At 48.8% G+C, this 18,746-nt stretch overlaps 1 protein-coding gene across 2 annotated transcripts in view; it reads left to right on the plus strand.

Moving 5' to 3' along the window:
- Positions 1–18,746, plus strand: part of INSYN1 (inhibitory synaptic factor 1) — an 88,027-nt gene that overhangs the window by 36,885 nt on the left and 32,396 nt on the right. Inside the window, exon 1 of one of the 2 annotated variants that reach the window (XM_043493361.1) lies at positions 16,914–18,688. The exons of the other annotated variant lie outside the window; for it this stretch is intronic. The gene's annotated coding sequence lies outside the window, so the exon portion shown is untranslated. Of the gene's footprint in view, positions 1–16,913; positions 18,689–18,746 lie in introns of those variants that run through there. 2 annotated transcript variants of the gene reach the window in all.

Consider the following 18,746-nt stretch of genomic DNA (forward strand, 5'->3'; position numbering starts at 1 on the left):
AAACAAAGGAAATCAGCTGTTGCCACCAGCTAATCAGACAACATGTGCACCAACCTCTTAAGACGCAAAACTCCAATCCTGTTCTTAAAAAAGGTAAATTTTATTTAAAAAAAAAGAAAAAAAATCTAAAAACTCAGGCTATTGCTAGATTTAAAAAGAGCAAATACAAAAATTAAGAAGCTTTAGCTTTCTTGAGGTCCAGCTTATAGGTTACAAGCAAAACAAAAGCACCTGGGTTAGCACAGAGGAGTCCACAAGCCATAAAGAAATAAAAAATAAACTTAATTGCGTCTTCCTAGACATTTCCTGATTTACTTCCATATCTGGGGTTCCAAATGAGTAGTTTCTAGGTATGGTATGATGATTTTTCATAACGGCCCAAGCCCTGTCTCTCCTCTCTGGGAAAACAACACAGACAGACAATGGGGAAGTTTTTTCCCAATTTTAAAAAGTTCTAGCCCTCCCATGGCTCTTTTGGTCAGGTGCCCACTCCCCTGGACCAGCTCTAGGCACCAGCAAAGCAAGCACGTGCTTGGGGTGGCACATTTCCAGGGGCGGCACATTTATAGGCGTCAACTTTACCTGGCGCCAGTGGGTGCTCGCGCCCCTCACCCCTGCCACAACTCCGCCCCTTCCCCTCCCCCATTCCAACCCCTTTCCCAAATCCTGGCCCCGCCTCCTCCCCTGTGCGCAACGCATTTCCGCTCCACCCTCCTCCCCCCCGGCTTGTTTCGCACGGCAAGCCTGAGAGGGAGGGGGAAGAAGTGGAGCGGTGGCGTGCTCAGGGGAGGAGGAGGAGCAGAGGTGAGCTGGGGGGGAGGGACATGGGGAAGGTCACAGGAAGTAATCCTTGGGGGGGGCAGAGGAACCACTCCCCACCCCAGCTCACCTCCGTTCCACCTCCTCCCCTGAGTGCGCTGCTGCTCCGCTTCTCCCCCCTCCCTCCCAGGCTTGCCGCAGAAAACAGCTGTTATGCGGCAAGCCTGGGATGGGGGAGAAAACAGAACGGCAGGTAGTGTGCTCAGGGGAAGAGGCAGAGCGGAGCTGAGCTGGGGTGGGGAGCCAATTTTTCTCCGGGGGTGCTCTAGCCCTGGAGCACCCATGGAGTCGGTGCCTGTGGGCACATTTCCATGGGCAGCACGTTTCCTGGGCAGCATTCTGGCCAAAAAGTGGAGGCAGCCAAAAAATTTTTTTGCGTGGGGCAGTAAAAAACCGAGAGCCAGCCTGGCCACTCCCTTCCTTTTATCTATGGACTTTTTAACCCTTTACAGGTAAAGCAAGTAGAGAACAGCTATTAAGAAGGATTTTTTAGCTAACTGGCTGGCTGGATGTCCATAAAAGGGAGCTACCACCCCCCTTCATTTATCACAAGGTGGCTTCTTACTGGGGAGTTAGCTGTCCACCTTCAGGGAGACAGATTTTGAAAATGTTAGGCAAGAAATCCCTGGGCTAAGTGACCACTGTGAAGAAAGATGTGATGGTAGCAATTCATTGGGATGAGTACTGCATAGACTAGTAGGGGCAAACCAGCATGGGTTGTCGGGGGAAATTATGCCTCTTCAGCTTTTTGAAAGTGGGCCAGTGACCAGAGTGGGCTTGTGACTAAAGCCCAAGCAGATTTGAGAGGCAGACAATAAAACCTTGATTAAAAACCTAAAAATAAGCAAACTGTGGGTTACAGGACTGGCCAAAGGACAGGTGGCCAGCGAGTGGCTGGAGTATTTTGCTGGCGACACTGTTATTTATTTGTATTGTGGTAGTGACTGAAGGACTGAGGAATCCGGGCAGCATTGTATACACATTTAGCAAAGAATTGATCCCTCCTCTAAAAAGTTGACAATCTAAGTATAAGGTGGGAGACAAATGGATACAGCAGCCAGAGGGAACCCAAGGGAACAGAGAGGCAGCTGTGAGTGGTGTATTCACAATCGCTGCTGCACCCCAGCTATCAACCATCATCCTCAATTGCCTAGCTTCTGTTAGTAGGAAGTAGGACTGTGAGACGTAGAGCTGGGCGAAGAATGGATTTTTCGGTTCACTGGCAATTTCAAAAGATCGGGGGGGAGGAATAATTTGGGATGAACTGAAAATTAATTTTTTTAAAATTCTCAGTGACTTGGTGTTCCAGGCTACAGTGCTTGAAGCACCATAGGCCTGGCAGAAGTACTGTGAGAAAAACGAGGCTTACACACAGCTGTGAGTTATTGGCTTTATTGAAGGTTAGTGACCCACCTGCAACAGGGACTCCAAGCGTTGCAGTCACGGAGGCGGGGAACCCAGCACACCGGAGCTTTGCCTGGGACGAAGTCCGACGGAGGGACAGAGAGTCAGCATTAATAAGCATTTCACAAAAACAGCTCATGAATATAAAATTAGGTGCTTCTTAAAGGGGGGGTTTTCTACTACCTGGCGAAGGGCCATGCAAAGCAGCTGTGTCCTTCAAGAACTATCTCCTACAATAACAAAGCAGCTGTGTCCTTCAAAAACTAACTCTATCCCAAAATAACGAAGCAGCTGTCTATGTCCCACAGTAACCTCTCGGCTCGAGAAAGTGGAAGTTCCCTGGCTAGGCCGTAACAAAATCTTCCGCAGTCCCTTACACTCCTCCCCTCGCTTTCTCGAGTGACGCTAAGGACCATGAGGATGCAGTGCGGAGGAAAAACCACAACAGCACTGGGAGACTAGGCCTCGACCTCAAAGGCAGCAAAAAATACAAGCCAAGAAGACGGAACGAATACATAGACGCGTCTACATTGTATTGGGAGGGACCCAAAGCATACAAATCCGCATATGTAATAGTCTTATCAATTGTCTTCAGTAAGGAATAGTGCTGGACGAAGGTCAGGTCTGTGCAGATGCCGATGAAACAGGTCTCCATCATGGCACCCATGGCATACGTATGCGGTAAGCAAAACGACGTCGTGTTAACAGCACTTTGGGCTAACACCAACCAGGTATTCACGGAAGAGGTGGTAGCTCTTGCAGCGGTGATTCTCATAAGGAGCGCCATGACAAACGGGAGAGCGAGACCATGCGGGGATAGTCTTCCCCTTCCGGGAGTATGTATGCCCATCCTTCCCCAGTGGTGAGGACTACAGCGGCCTGCGATTCCTGCTGCGGTACCGTCCACCACACGTTAGCCAATATGTGCCACTCGGTCTCGCTTGGGGCGCTGGTTTCTAGACCTACGGGAGGTAAAGGGAACAGATTACACAGGGCCTCTCCTCACTCCCATTGCATCAGCTGCTGCATTCCAGTGGGCCTCAGAGGTTTTAGCCTTTGTGTGGGCGTCTATGTGTCGCACGCCCAGAGGGGCTCGTCGGGCACAGTGCAGGAGTTGCTTCCAGAGCGCCACTCCCCACAGGGGCCGGCCTGCAAGTTCCCAACCCTTCGCCTCCCACGCAGTTATCCAGGTCTGGAGGTCTTGTATAATACCCGGCTGTTCGTATCTATCAACGCCAACACGTGTTAGACTCCTCCCCTCGGCCAGCGAATTGCTAGGGGTACATAGGAGCTTCGGTCCCCCGCCTCCCTCCCGTGTGTGGCCCCCTCAATATGGGCACAGTAGTTTCCACTCGGCTGGCGGAGCAGAGGGCTCCGCTGGCTTGATTCGCTCCACACTCTTCTCCCCTTTTCCTCCGGCACTACGTTGGTAGGGGGCAACTGCATCCACCGCTTATATAAATCCGCTGTTGGCTTTCCATTGATTCCCTCGTGAGAGACACCAGCCTGCAAGATATCTAGCCACAAGGTCTTCCAGGGCACTCGCAACTCCCCTTTCTCCTGTCCCCTGCCTTGCTGCCCCTTCGCAGCCCATATGGCTCTTGGCCTAGCACCCGCCAAGGCGGCCTCCAATTGCATAAGGGTGGCTGCCAAGTCTCCCACGCGCCCATTCTCTGCCATGACAACTGCGAGGAGGGAAGGTTTTAACTCATCAGGGGCCAAGTGTAACACTGTGGCTTTAATCGATTTTGTCACTGGTACATAGTCCGGCCCCATCTCCTCGCCCGTGGAGACAGCCCAGGCCATTCCCAATTGATGGAGGGCTTGCACCCCTTCCGGAACGGTCTTCCAGGGGCGCGCCTGTGCTTCCAATTCCCCCACAGAGGGATAGGCCGCCTCCAGTGCAGCCGCCAGCCAGAGGTACAACGAGGGGCTTTCAACGTCTTGCCCCCCGGCCTGCAGCCGCGGTGACTTCGCCAATTGTGCACGTACCTGAGAGTCTTGCGATAGGACCCCCAACTGTTGAAATTCATAAGAAAGCAACAAAACCATGTTACCTGCATTGTCCCAGGCTCTCACGAGCCACTGCAGGACGTTCTACCCAGGCTCCTGTCGGAACGTCTTCACAATGTCCTGCAACTCACTCGTTTTAAACGTGCGGACAACTTCTGGTTGTAGGGCGCCTCCTTGCACCTGCAACTCCCAGACCGGGCGCGCCAGAGCCACGGCAGGGGACTCCTCCCCATCCTCGTCCGAGGATGAGGAGTCTCAAATATTCCCATCCCAAGTCTCGGGGTCCCAGGAGGGGGCAGCGGTCACTGCACGCACCTGGGCGGTGGTTACCGGCTGCCACCCGTGCCTGAGGTGCCTTTTATTCGCTACCTGGGCAACCAACACTTCACAGCGTCGTGTGAGCTCCTGGGCGCGCTCCGCCTGAGAGGTGACAACTTCTTGAGCCCCGACACAGGCCTCCGCCTGCGCTGTGCATTCCTGAGTCTTCCCTTCCAGTGCCCGCTGTAAGCGGAGCAACTCCTTGTCCTGGGCCCGGACGGCGGTCAGCAGGAGCCACCCTAGCTCCCCCATCACTCGCCTCTCCGCCCCAGAGCGCCAGTTCGCTCGTAACCGTTGTAACCCCTCTACCAGCTGCATGGCATGACCCTCGCAGCCTGTTGAAACTCCGGCCAATCCGCCGAGGCAGCCCACCCGGCCATAATCCACACTACCAGCTCCCAGCGCTCCATCGGGGGCCATCCTGGTATGCGCTGTAGGGACAGCGACGGCTTCCCCTACCTTCGACCAAAGTGGCATCGCTTCTCAGGGTACCCTGCTCACTGCGCCAAATGTTCTGGGCCACGGTGCTTGAAGCACCACAGGCCTGGCAGAAGTACTGTGAGAAAAACGAGGCTTACACACAGCTGTGAGTTATTGGCTTTATTGAATGTTAGTGACCCACCTGTAACAGGGACTCCAAGCGTTGCAGTCACGGAGGCGGGGAACCCAGCACACCGGAGCTTTGCCTAGGACGGAGTCCGATGGAGGGGCAGACAGTCAGCATTAATAAGCATTTCACAAAAACAGCTCATGAATATAAAGTTAGGTGCTTCTTAAAGGGGGTTTTCTACTACCTGGCAAAGGGCCATGAAAAGCAGCTGTGTCCTTCAAGAACTATCTCCTACAATAACAAAGCAGTTGTGTCCTTCAAAAACTAACTCTATCCCAAAATAACAAAGCAGCTATCTGTGTCCCACAGTAACCTCTCGGCTCGAGAAAGTGGAAGTTCCCTGGCTAGGCCGTAACAAAGTCTTCTGCAATCCCTTACACTCAGTAAGTTGAAAACTCTTGTTTCAGGTCGCATAAAATGTTTTGCCATTGAAAATGGCAGAAAAAGGAGAAAATGGAGGGAAAGGGGAAAAATCAAAACCTGATGAGTGAAAACACCAAAATTTTGGTGTTGGGGGGGGCAGGGTGGGAAGAGATAAAATTTTGAACTTTTGGCAAGAATTTACAAAAAAGAAGATTGATTGATTAATTAATTAAATAATTGCACAACATTCTGTCCACTGGCTCAGGAAATACAGTCATTACAAAGACCAACGGCTTCTCCTTAGCTGCAGAACAGCTACCTGCATCATCTTCCCCCCTGGAAGGAGAGCTTGTTAACATTGAAAAGATCCAGGCAAAGGTAACAGAAAAGGCTAGCAGGATGGTCCCATTTGCTATAAGACTGCACAGAAACATCCGACTTAACATGGTAGAGCAGCTCAATGGTCCACTGAGTCTGGCTCATTGTCTCCAAGAATGGCCATTGGCTACAGCTTCAGAGGCAGACATCCTTTCCACCAATCAAGCATTTGTCTAGTTCAGCAGTACCATACTCTGGAGGAATTCTCTTCTAACTTCTCTTAGTGATTGAGTTATGCTCTTAAGTATGAGAAGTGACAGCCCCTATCTTTGCTAGTATAACAGCGGAGCATATTCTAATAAGCATCAGTGTAGGGAGCTGGGGTGGCCTCCCTCCAAACCAGAGGGTAAAGAGCCACTCTCTCAGTCTGAGTGGGTGGGGCCAGGCCAAGCTTATTCCACCCCCCTGAAGGGGAGGGGTAGAACAGGAAGTACAAAAGGTGGGGCCCTTAGCCCAGTGGAAAAAGAACCAGGGAGGGAGACAGACACAAGCTGCTCGTTGTTCCATGTAGACGCTGCTGCTGAACTAGCGGACGCGCTGGGTCAGGGGAAACCTGACCCAGAGGAAGGACTCAGGCTACCAGGACTGCCAGCTGCAGAGTACCCAGAGGAACTGGAGGAGCCAGGAAGTGCCCCGAGCCCGAGTGAGCCCGACGCTCAGGGTGAGCTGGAGTTACCAGGGCTACCGGTGGCTGAATACCCCGATGAGTTGGAGCAACCAGAGGGACTCACTCGAGAGACTGGGTAGGAAGTAGCCTGGGCGGAGCTGGACAGTGAGGTGAGTTAGTGTTTGATCAGTGTTTTGCGGACGGATCCCTGCTGACCCAGTAGTGGGACCCTCTCCTCCCGCACCTATCAGGGCCCTTGGCTGGAACGCAATGGAGTAGGGTAGGCCTGTGTTTCCCTACCCCTGCCACCCCACCTCGGGGTGGCAGAACCCCACTAAAGTGCTAAGAACTCTTGCCGGCGCTCCCCTGCCTGAGGGGTGCGTCATGAACTCTGGCCAGTACTCCGGCATCACGCCAACTGTGATAGCACACCTTCCTCCACTAATTCCCCGTCGACTGAGAGGTGTGACAAAGGCGTTTTGGCAAGGCAGTAGCTCCCCATCGCCCCCCAGCAGCTCGGTGGACCAACTGAGACCTTGCTACAATCAGATCCTTTAAAACAAAGCTCAGTCGACTATTTGCATCAACATTATCTTGTGGCAGGGAGTTCCAGAGGTGAATCCCATGGTACCTACTCTGAAAAGAGGAGCAAAACTCCAATAAAAGGGCTTCACTCTTTTGCAAAAGTGCTGAAACACAATGGGGTATTGGGAGTTAATTCTTAGCCCCACTCTGTGGCACTCAAATGGCTGCCCACTGCTGGCTACTGCCTTATACTGGGAAGCAGAGTCTGCTGCTCCCCACGATGTGTTGTTTTGGCTGTATGAATCTAGGTCGTGCAATGACCATACCACTGTTTGTGGTGGTAACACGCACATGATCCACTGTGGAGACCCACTGCCCAGGATGTCAAGGGTGAGCAGAACACCTCTGAATGGACTTTTCATCATCCACATTCTTGCTCATGCAGATGCATGGATCATCTGGGTGGAGGGGCCTTGCCCAAGTCTCAGAGCCATTCAGGAGAGGACAGCTGCTTACACAGAACCATTCCCTTTAGGCCGTTTTAAGCGATAAGACCTGCCTCTATTGAGGACAATGCTCATCGACCTCAGGGGGAGCAGAGCAGGACTTTGCCCTTTACTTTCTCGGTGTTGTGTTAGGAGATGTGTAACATAATCAGGGGATTTGGTACATAGAGGACCCCAGCTGGCCATCTGGGCTATTTTATACACTTCTAGCCATCATAGCCTTCAGCTCGCAAATGGAAGGAAGGATGATCTGGACTGGGAACCACGAGATGTGTGTTTAACTCATGTCAAATGACTCAATGACTATGATATGCCCCTCCTTGAGCTTGCTGCCCTTTTCTGGATCTTTGTTATTTCCACTGTGTGATCTCGAAGGGGAAGAGACCTGGACTGAATGCCCTGTTGCAGCTGAGGAGGTAGCACTGATTTATAAATTGCCCTAGTAATAGATAGGATTCTTTTGTCCATAAAGGAGATGAGTTAAGTTGGGGAAAGGCTGGTGGGTGGGGTGGAATTTATGACAAGATGGCTCTCACAATACCAATAACTGAAGGCTCCTAAGATTAAAACCTTCCTTCACCTTTGAGAAATGAAATCAGGCTGGGTCACAGCTTCCTGGCTACCAAAGTCCAGGATAACAACGAAAAGAATACTTTTGCATGCAAAGTGTGATTAGACTGTGGAACTCACTGCCACAGGAAGTCACGAGGCCAAGAATTTAACAAGATTCAAAGCAGATTGGAGCTTTCCATGGCTATTCTATGATGATTCTATGATCAACACCATCCAGAATTATCATCCTTAATGATAACAAAAATTCTGGCAGAGATATTAAACCTCATGCTGCAGGACTTAAGCCAATCTCTCACTATTAGAGATCAGAGGAGTTCTAATATGAGGGGCAGATTATCCCACATCTACTATTGTGGGGCTCTTACACATTCCTCTGAAGCAGCTACTATCAGAGACAGAACACTGGGCTAGATCAACCCGAGTCTGATCTGGACTGGCTGTTCCTTCTGCTCCTAGAGCTCTTGTACCATCTCACCTCCTTGGTGCTCATAGCTGGAATGAAATCCTGGCCATAGGTCAGCTACTTCCTGCCATGCCTGTGACTGCTCCTGCTTCCTCGGCTTGCTGTCCCCTAAGCCAAGAGAAGAGTACCCTGCTGAGCAGAGCCAGGCACCATCTGGGGACCTCACTGCCATTTGCACACTGACGAGAGCAGCATCTGTATCCGTGGCCAGACAACAGGAGAACCTGCTAAAGGGTGGGGTGGGGGCAGGCTTGGCTGAGCTGATCACTGAGCTTCTCAGCCAGCGGAAAGGCAAGGCTGGTTGTAAAGGGAAGGGATGTAAGAGAAGGGAAGATTGCTGCAGTGATCAAGGGAAGGGGAAGCACCTTCAAGTCTCCATTCCAATCACGTCCTCTCTCATGCTCTCACACACACAAGAATAGGCTCCCAGAGCAGGAGAGACGAGTCAGTTCTGAACCTGTGACAGGGACACAAGGGCCCAGAAGAGTCCTTCCCCCTGTCCCCTGGAGAGTAAATAAAACCAAGGAAGGTCAGAGCCTCCCTCCTTTGCTATGCACAGACAGCTGCAGCGACACAGGAGCCAGCAAACAGAACTGTAAACGGGCATTTGAGTGGGAGTTTGCAAGGGGAGTTTGGGGGGAAGACTAAGAGAGCCAGGCAGAGGAACAGATAGGCTAGTGAAGGGAGTGTGTGGTGGTCTGACAGTGTTTTGGTGCTCGTTGGGGTTTTCTTTTGCTGTGGGTGGTGGTGTTTTGGGTTGGTTTGTGTTTCCCAGACTAACAGGACTTAGATGGGAAGGCTATGACAGATACAGAGGCAGCAATGGTAGTGACCCAAGCAGTGGATGACACAATGAAGATGACCACTGGGATCCAATTTGGATATGGATAGAGACCTCTTTAATGTTTTTAATTAAGTAAATACTAATGGGAATTGTGTGATCATGGGAGATTTTAACTTTCCAGATATAGACTGGAGGACAAGTACTAGTAATAATAATAGAGCTCAGATTTTCCTGGATGTGATAGCTGATGGATTCCTTCACCAAGTAGTTGCTGAACCAACAAGAGGGGATACCATTTTAGATTTGGTTTTGGTGAGTAGTGAGGACCTTGTAGAAGAAATGGTTGTAGGGGATAACCTTGGTTCGAGTGATCATGAGCTAATTCAGTTCAAACTAAATGGAAGGATAAACAAAAATAGATCTGTGACTAGGATTTTTGATTTCAAAAGGGCTAACTTTCAAAAATTAAGGAAATTAGTTAGGGAAGTGGATTGGACTGAAGAACTTGTGGATCTAAAGACAGAGGAGGCCTGGAATTACTTCAAGTCAAGGTTGCAGAAACTATCAGAAACCTACATCCCAAGACAGGCGAAAAAATTCATAGGCAGGAGTTGTAGACCAAGCTGGATGAGCAAGCATCTCAGAGAGGTGATTAAGAAAAAGCAGAAAGCATACAAGGAGTGGAAGATGGGAGGGATCAGCAAGGAAAGCTACCTTATTGAGGTTAGAACATGTAGGGATAAAGTAAGAAAGGCTAAAAGCCATGTAGAGTTGGACCTTGCAAAGGGAATTTAAACCAATAGTAAAAGATTCTATAGCCATATAAATAAGAAAAAAACAAAGAAAGAAGAAGTGGGATCACTAATCACTGAGGATGGAGTGGAGGTTAAGGATAATCTAGGCATGGCCCAATATCTAAAGAAATACTTTGCCTCAGTCTTTAATGAGGCTAGTGAGGAGCTTAGGGATAATGGTAGGATGACAAATGGGAATGAGGAAATGGAGGTAGATATTACCACATCCGAAGTAGAAGCCAGACTCGAACATCTTAATGGGACTAAATTGGGGGCCACAGATAATCTTCATCCAAGAATATTAAAGGAATTGGCACATGAAATTGCAAGCCCATTAGCAAAAATTTTTAATGAATCTGTAAACTCAGGGGTTGTACCGTATGACTGGAGAATTGCTAACATAGTTCCTATTTTTAAGAAATGAAAAAAAAGTGATCCGGGTAACTACAGGTCTGTTAGTTTGACATCTGTAGTATGCAAGGTCTTGGAAAAAAATTTGAAGGAGAAAGTAGTTAAGGACATTGAGGTCAATGGTAAATGGGACAAAATGGTTTTACAAAAGATAAATCGTGCCAAACCAACCTGATCTCCTTCTTTGAGAAGGTAACAGATTTTTTAGACAAAGGAAACGCAATGGATCTAATTTACCTCAATTTCAGTAAGGCATTTGATACAGTTCCACATGGGGAATTATGAGCTAAATTGGAAAAGATGAGGATCAATATGAAAATTGAAATGTGGATAAGAAACTGGTTAAAGGGGAGACTACAATGGGTCATACTGAAAGGTGAACTGTCAGGCTGGAAGGTTTCTAGTGGCGTTCCTCAGGGATTGGTTTTGGGACCAAATTTATTTAATCGTTTTTATTATTGACCTTGGCACAAAAAGTGGGGATGTGCTAATAAAGTTTGCAGATGACACAAAGCTGGTCCCTCACCAAAGGGTCTTAGGTAAATTAAGTTGTCATGGGATAAGAGGGAAGATCCTTTCATGGATTGAGAACTGGTTAATAGACAGGGAACAAAGGGTAGGAATAAATGGTAAAGTTTAGAATGGAGAGGGGTAACTAGTGGTGTTTCCCAAGGTCAGTCCTAAGACCAATCCTATTCAACCTATTCCTAAATGATCTGGAGAAAGGGGTAAATAGTGAAGTGACAAAGTTCACAGTTGATACTAAACTGCTCAAGATAGTTAGGACCAAAGCAGACTGTGAAGAACTTCAAAAAGATCTCACAAAACTAAGTGATTGGGCAACAAAATGGCAAATGAAATGTAATGTGGATAAATGTAAAGTAATGCACATTGGAAAAAATAACCCCAACTATACATACAATATGATGGGGGCTAATTTAGCTACAACTAATCAGGAAAGAGACCTTAGAGTCATCTTGGATCGTTCTCTGAAGATATCCATGCAGTGTGCAGCGGCAGTCAAAAAAGCGAACAGGATGTTAGGAATCATTAAGAAAGAGATAGAGAATAAGATGGAGACTATCTTATTGCCCTTATATAAATCCATGGTACGCGCACATCTTGAATACTGTGTACAGATGTGGTCTCCTCATCTCAAAAAAGATATACTGGCAGTAGAAAAGGTTCAGAGAAGGGCAACTAAAATGATTAGGGGTTTGGAATGGGTACCATATGAGGAGAGATTAAAGAGGCTAGGACTTTTCAGCTTGGAAAAAAAGAGACTAAGGGGGGATATGAAAGAGGTATATAAAATCATGAGTGGTGTGGAGAAAGTGAATAAGGAAAAGTTATTTTCTTGTTCCTATAATATAAGAACTAGGGGCCACCAAGTGAAATTAATGGGCAGCAGGTTTAAAACAAATAAAAGGAAGCTCTTCTTCGCACAGTGCACAGTCAATCTGTGGAACCCCTTGCCTGAGGAGGTTGTGAAGGCTAGGACTATAACAGGGTTTAAAAGAGAACTAGATAAATTCATGGAGGTTAAGTCCATTAATGGCTACTAGCCAGGATGGGTAAGGAACGATGTCCCTAGACTCTGTTTGTCAGAGGGTGGAGATGGATGGCAGGAGAGAGATCACTAGATCATTACCTGTTAGGTTCCCTCCCTCTGGGGCACCTGGCACTGGCCACTGTCAGCAGACAGGATACTGGGCTGGATGGACCTTTGGTCTGACCCAGTATGGCCATTCTTATATTCTTATGTTGCGGAAAGCATGTACTGCGGAATGGTGATGCTCAGCCTTGCACTGCCCCGGCACCACAGTCTGTTGTTCCTGCCTCAGGAGCAGTCATCAATGCCCAGCTCCTCCTCACCCCATTTCCTAAAGCCGGGGCTGGACCTATGGCTGAAGGTCTGTTGACTGCTGTATAAGTAATGGAGGGGAGGGATAAGCAGCAGGGGCACTTGACCCTAAGTGCATCTCCCATGGCTTGGGTGTGGGTTTTGGGTCTAGCTGGGTCAGGATGCAGGGACTTTGGCAAAGTGAAGTGGGGGATAGATCTTCAGGTCAGGATGGTGGTGCATTGGGACAGCTATGGGGATCCAAAAGTAGAGCAGCAGAATGCGCTGTGGGTCAGGACTGGACTGCATGGGCACAGCGGTGGGGAGCCCAGGGCTGCAATAGCAGCGGGTACATGAGGTCAAGATCTAGGTGCATTGACAGCTGTGTGGGGAGCCCAGGGCTGGAACAAGTGTTGTGTAGTGAGCCTTTGCCCGAGATGCATTGCAGATCTTCATATGGAAGTGCACAGCTCCGGCCTATGAGCCTCTGCCTGGCTCTGGTCTGTGCTAGCGCTCTCAATCCCTCCCTCTCATGAGCCCTGAATTCCCTCCAAACAGAAACCCACCATCGTAGTGCACCAAGCTGGCTGACCCCAGTCCTACATGGAAGCTGAGATTCCTGTGGCTCCCAATCAGTATCTCTGCCATAGCACCTTCAGGGCCTTGTAAATGGAATCCTTGAATGGAACGGAATTGGGAAGTTTAACCGGAGAACAGCTAAGGGAGTCCAGGAAAGTTTGGTGCTGCCCCCACCCCCTGGTAGGGTTTTCCTCCTCCAGCCCCAGCTAGACAACAACGGGGACCGTTCCCTGGTGCTGCTGGGAACCGTTCCCTGGTGCTGCTGCTGATGAAGTGCCATTAACTGAGGTAGCATGGTGGGGGCAGGATGTTGTCAGAGACGCCCGCAGTCTGGCATCCTTGTATGAAGGCAAAGGCAGGGCAGTGTCTGATACAGTGTGCCAGCATGTGGCAGTGTTTTTCACCCATAGTCCTCAGAGATGGGAGAGTGATCACCCCCATGACGCAGATGTGAAACTGAGGACCAGAGAGAGGACATGACTTACCCAAGTTCACACAGAGAATAGATGGCACAGCTGGGAATTGACTGCGGCCTCCAGGCTCCCTAGCCTGCATCTTGTGCATTGGGTCCTGCCTAATTCTGTAGAACAGAGTCCCACTGACTTCCTCAAACTTGACAGACAGTTCCACAATGATACCCAGTGCCCTTCTCTTTGAAGAGTGCTGGGTTGTATTGGGATGATCTCCCATCCAGGCAGTGCAGTGCTGGGCAGTGTTGGGGTGATCTCCTGTCCGGGCAGTGCAGTGCTGGGTTATATTGGGATGATCTCCCATCCAGGCAGTGCAGTGCTGGTCTGTATTGGGGTGATTTGATGAGAGTGCTGAAGGAATTGGCGGCTGTGATTGCAGAGCCCTTGGCCATTATCTTTGAAAACTCGTGGCGAACGGGGGAAGTCCCGGATGACTGGAAAAAGGCTAATGTAGTGCCCATCTTTAAAAAAGGGAAGAAGGAGGATCCTGGGAACTACAGGCCGGTCAGCCTCACCTCAGTCCCTGGAAAAATCATGGAGCAGGTCCTCAAAGAATCAATCCTGAAGCACTTAGAGGAGAGGAAAGTGATCAGGAACAGTCAGCATGGATTCACCAAGGGAAGGTCATGCCTGACTAATCTAATCGCCTTTATGATGAGATTACTGGTTCTGTGGATGAAGGGAAAGCAGTGGATGTATTGTTTCTTGACTTTAGCAAAGCTTTTGACACGGTCTCCCACAGCATTCTTGTCAGCAAGTTAAGGAAGTATGGGCTGGATGAATGCACTATAAGGTGGGTAGAAAGCTGGCTAGATTGTCGGGCTCAACGGGTAGTGATCAATGGCTCCATGTCTAGTTGGCAGCCGGTGTCAAGTGGAGTGCCCCAGGGGTCGGTCCTGGGGCCCGTTTTGTTCAATATCTTCATAAATGATCTGGAGGATGGTGTGGATTGCACTCTCAGCAAATTTGCGGATGATACTAAACTGGGAGGAGTGGTAGATACGCTGGAGGGGAGGGATAGGATACAGAAGGACCTAGACAAATTGGAGGATTGGGCCAAAAGAAATCTAATGAGGTTCAATAAGGATAAATGCAGGGTCCTGCACTTAGGATGGAAGAATCCAATGCACCGCTACAGACTAGGGACCGAATGGCTCGGCAGCAGTTCTGCGGAAAAGGACCTAGGGGTGACAGTGGACGAGAAGCTGGATATGAGTCAGCAGTGTGCCCTTGTTGCCAAGAAGGCCAATGGCATTTTGGGTTGTATAAGTAGGGGCATAGCGAGCAGATCGAGGGACGTGATCGTTCCCCTCTATTCGACACTGGTGAGGCCTCATCTGGAGTACTGTGTCCAGTTTTGGGCCCCACACTACAGGAAGGATGTGGATAAATTGGAAAGAGTACAACGAAGGGCAACGAAAATGATTAGGGGTCTAGAGCACATGACTTATGAGGAGAGGCTGAGGGAGCTGGGATTGTTTAGTCTGCAGAAGAGAAGAATGAGGGGGGATTTGATAGCTGCTTTCAACTACCTGAAAGGGGGTTTCAAAGAGGATGGCTCTAGACTGTTCTCAATGGTAGCAGATGACAGAACGAGGAGTAATGGTCTCAAGTTGCAATGGGGGAGGTTTAGATTGGATATTAGGAAAAACTTTTTCACTAAGAGGGTGGTGAAACACTGGAATGCGTTACCTAGGGAGGTGGTAGAATCTCCTTCCTTAGAGGTTTTTAAGGTCAGGCTTGACAAAGCCCTAGCTGGGATGATTTAACTGGGACTTGGTCCTGCTTTGAGCAGGGGGTTGGACTAGATGACCTTCTGGGGTCCCTTCCAACCCTGATATTCTATGATTCTATGATTCTATGATTCTATGATTTCTTGTGTGGGCAGCACAGTGCTGGGCTGTCAAGGTGAGCTTCCATTTTGGGCAGCGCAGTGCTGGGCTGCGTCGGGTGATCTCCTGTCCAGGCAGAGCAATGCTGAGCTGTGTCAAGGTGATCTCCCGTCCATGCAGCGCAGTGGTTGGTTGTATGAGGATGATCTCCCATCTGGGCAGCGCAGTGATGAGCTGTTGGGGTGATCTCCCATCTGGGCAGAGCGGTGCTGAGCTGTGTCGAGGTAATCTCCTGTCCAAGCAGGGCAGAGCTGGGTTGTATCGGGACGATCTCCCATCCAGGCAGTGCAGTGCTGGGCTGTATCAGGGTAATCTCTCATCTGGGCAGTGCAGTGCTGGGCTGTCGGGGTGATCTCCAAACCGGGCAGTGCAGTGCTGGACTGTGTCGGGGTGATCCCCTGTCCATGCAGCACAGTGCTGGGCAGTGTCGGCGTGATCTCCCATCCGGGCCACGCAGTGCTGGACAATGTTGGGGTGATCTCCCATCTGGGTAAAACAGTGCTGGGCAGTATCGGGGTGATCTCCCGTCTAGGCAGCGCAGTGCTGCGCTGTATCTGGGTGACTTCCTCTCCAGACGGTGCAGCGTCGTCTCTAAGTCATCTCTGGTCTCTGGACCTGGACAGATTGGTGAATGGGGCTATTGCATTTGGCATCTATGGAACTGTTTTCAAGTATTTTTGCATCTCACTTCGGCAGCACTGAGCCAGTGGTTTGGTACCAAGTGGTTTGGTATCTGGAGAGAGCAATGCTGGGCAGGATCTGAGTCCCCTCCCGGCCATGCAACATTGCAAAACTGGCACATTGTCTGAGTTGTATTGTATCTGGAAAGAGCAGCACTGGGCAACAACTGACCCTGCCATATTGTTCTGGATCTGATCGGGTTCCAGATTGCTTCGTGCTGGGCAGTGTCTGAGTGGAAGTCATGCAGCAGTTGTTGTCCAGTCCAGTCCTGCTGTGTGCTGTTGTACCAAGTCCTCTCCAGATAGGGCTATGCTGTGCTTTTCCATTTGAGCAGTGCCATGTTAATTCTATGTGTCTTTCTACTGTACAGTGCAGTATCCTGTTATATCCACCTGCTATTCTGTCTAGACACTGCAGTGCTACCTTGTGTGTGAGTGATCCCCACCTACGTTGGGCAGTGCTTTGCTGTAAAAGTAAAAGTAGCCCACGCTGCAATGTCTAGCATCTTTTCAGGGACAGGAACTCAGCAAAGTGACTTCATTGCCTCAATGGCATGCACCAGGAGCTTCCATTCACCTGCGTCAGGTCAGACCGTTTGCCATATTCACAAAATAGCTTCAGATGGTTGAAATTTTTCTTTGAAGCTTCCTCTCCTGCAGAAAATGGCTTTTCAAAGGAAATTTTTCATTTGGCACTATTGTTTTTAATGAAAATCTGGAAACTGATCATTTTCCAGGAAAAATGTTCAGATTTTGTTTTACCCAAAACAGTTTTTGAAAGCCAAAATTTTATCCCAAAAATGCTAAAAAAAAAAAATTACCTAAAAAGGGTTTTCATAAAACAAATCGGGGGGAGGGGGATTTTGGTTTTATTTTTTCATTCAAAAAACCCCAACATATTTTTGTGGGGAATTTAGAAAAAAAATTCTTTTTTTTTTAGAAATGTCTCTCAAAAAATAATTGGTATTTTTCCATGTGTGCAATACCAGAGTCCTTAGAAGTAGAATACCGAGAACCCTAATCTAACATGAATTTTCTTCCCGGGTCCTTTTCTCCAGGGTGTTGATTTTACAAAGATTCTTCTTTGTAGTGATGCCGGTTGTCTAGTCAATAGGTATGTGTAACGTATTACTGTGTATTTAAAATAGGGTAAATGATCAGTGTTGTAGTGTTTTCTTGTGCTTAGAACACAGGAGTGAAAACCAGATGGTTTGTAGCAGGAAGACCCACTGCTATCATGAGGTTCCAGGTGGCACAGTGCCAGTTGCAAAGCCCCAGATAGGCACTGTAGAACTATTACTTAACATAGACTCCATAGTGGGTAGGAAAGGCACTGGTCACCAGACCAGACAGGGAGTCAGAAGGGCAGATGCTGAATAGTGGATGAACAATGCTAGGGGTTCCTCAAAGTGAAAAACCAAGCACCATCAGGCTGCATCCTTGAAGACATCCATGCTCACTCAGCTCCAGACATGCTCTGAGACTTGACAGGTAGCGAATGGCTCTCCACCACATAACCCAGTTAGCTCTTATATAACCACTGATCTGTAGGCACTTTACCAAGTAACATCATCTGCATGTTACAGATAGGGAAACTGAGGCACTGAGCAGGGACGTGACTTACCCACGATCACACAGAGAGCTGGAAATAGAACATAAGTCTGGGCTACCAGTCCCCTGTTCCTGCCACTAGGCCACATTCCCCCCACTAACCTTGGCTAACCCTCCAGAGCCATGTTTGTTCCACCCAGCAGCTTCCCTTAATGGTCCATGAAATACAGCCATGAAATGGCCTTGCTAACTAGAGCATGAGTCCACCTGCGCTTTGAAATGCCTTCCAGATGTGGCAGGAAGCTCTTGGGTTTTCGCATGATCAGTTTAGCACGCTGCTTGATCTGAATGGTAAATCGGTGATTAATTTCACACTGAAAGCAGGAGTTTGGAGGTAGGGGTGGGAATTGGGTATGAGCAAATTAGCCTTTTCCCTACCTTAGCAGTTTGAGATGTGCCATAATTTAGTGATTAATTTCACGATGGAATACTTTTCTCTTTGGCAAGAGATCAACAGAAAGCTGCCGGGTTTAGTGCACTTATTACGCCAGGACTTCCTTTTGTGAGACTCTATATTATTCTTTAGCAATTACAGTGCCTGGGTTTTTCACAAATCACTTGGAATCTCTCTCTCGCTCTGATTCTGATTCTCTCACTGACAAAGCTCTTCAGGTTTGGGAGGTTTTGGTTGTTTTTATTTGCCTAAATAATTGCACATCTCCTTATCATGAGTGCTATTCCTACCCCGCCCCCTCTCAACTGGACATTTCCATTGCTGTTGCTGCTGCATGTGGAGAGAGAAGCGTAGGAACAGTGCACTAGACAGTAATATTGTACTGGGCTCACAACGGTGTGTTCCCCTCTCTTATTTACATCCGTACTCACACCTGTGTGCTGAGCCACACGGGGTTTCATGCCAAGCAGGCTTTTGTGAGCATGTACAAGCAACATGAAGCCTTCAGAAATCTCACAGAGAGAATTCAGTGTGCTGGTGAAACTGAATGAGCCGTTGTGATGTTCGGCAATTCTACTTGAAGATCTCAGAAACGTAAGTGAACTAAGCCTCCCAGCCTGCCAGCCAGATAGCATCGTCCCCATTTTGCAGGTACAGACACTGAGGTAAGAGACACTGATGCAAGGCTGCAGAATGAATAAGTGTCAGA

The sequence above is a fragment of the Dermochelys coriacea genome, chromosome 10, assembly GCF_009764565.3.
Source record: "Dermochelys coriacea isolate rDerCor1 chromosome 10, rDerCor1.pri.v4, whole genome shotgun sequence".
NCBI lineage: Eukaryota > Metazoa > Chordata > Testudines > Dermochelyidae > Dermochelys > Dermochelys coriacea.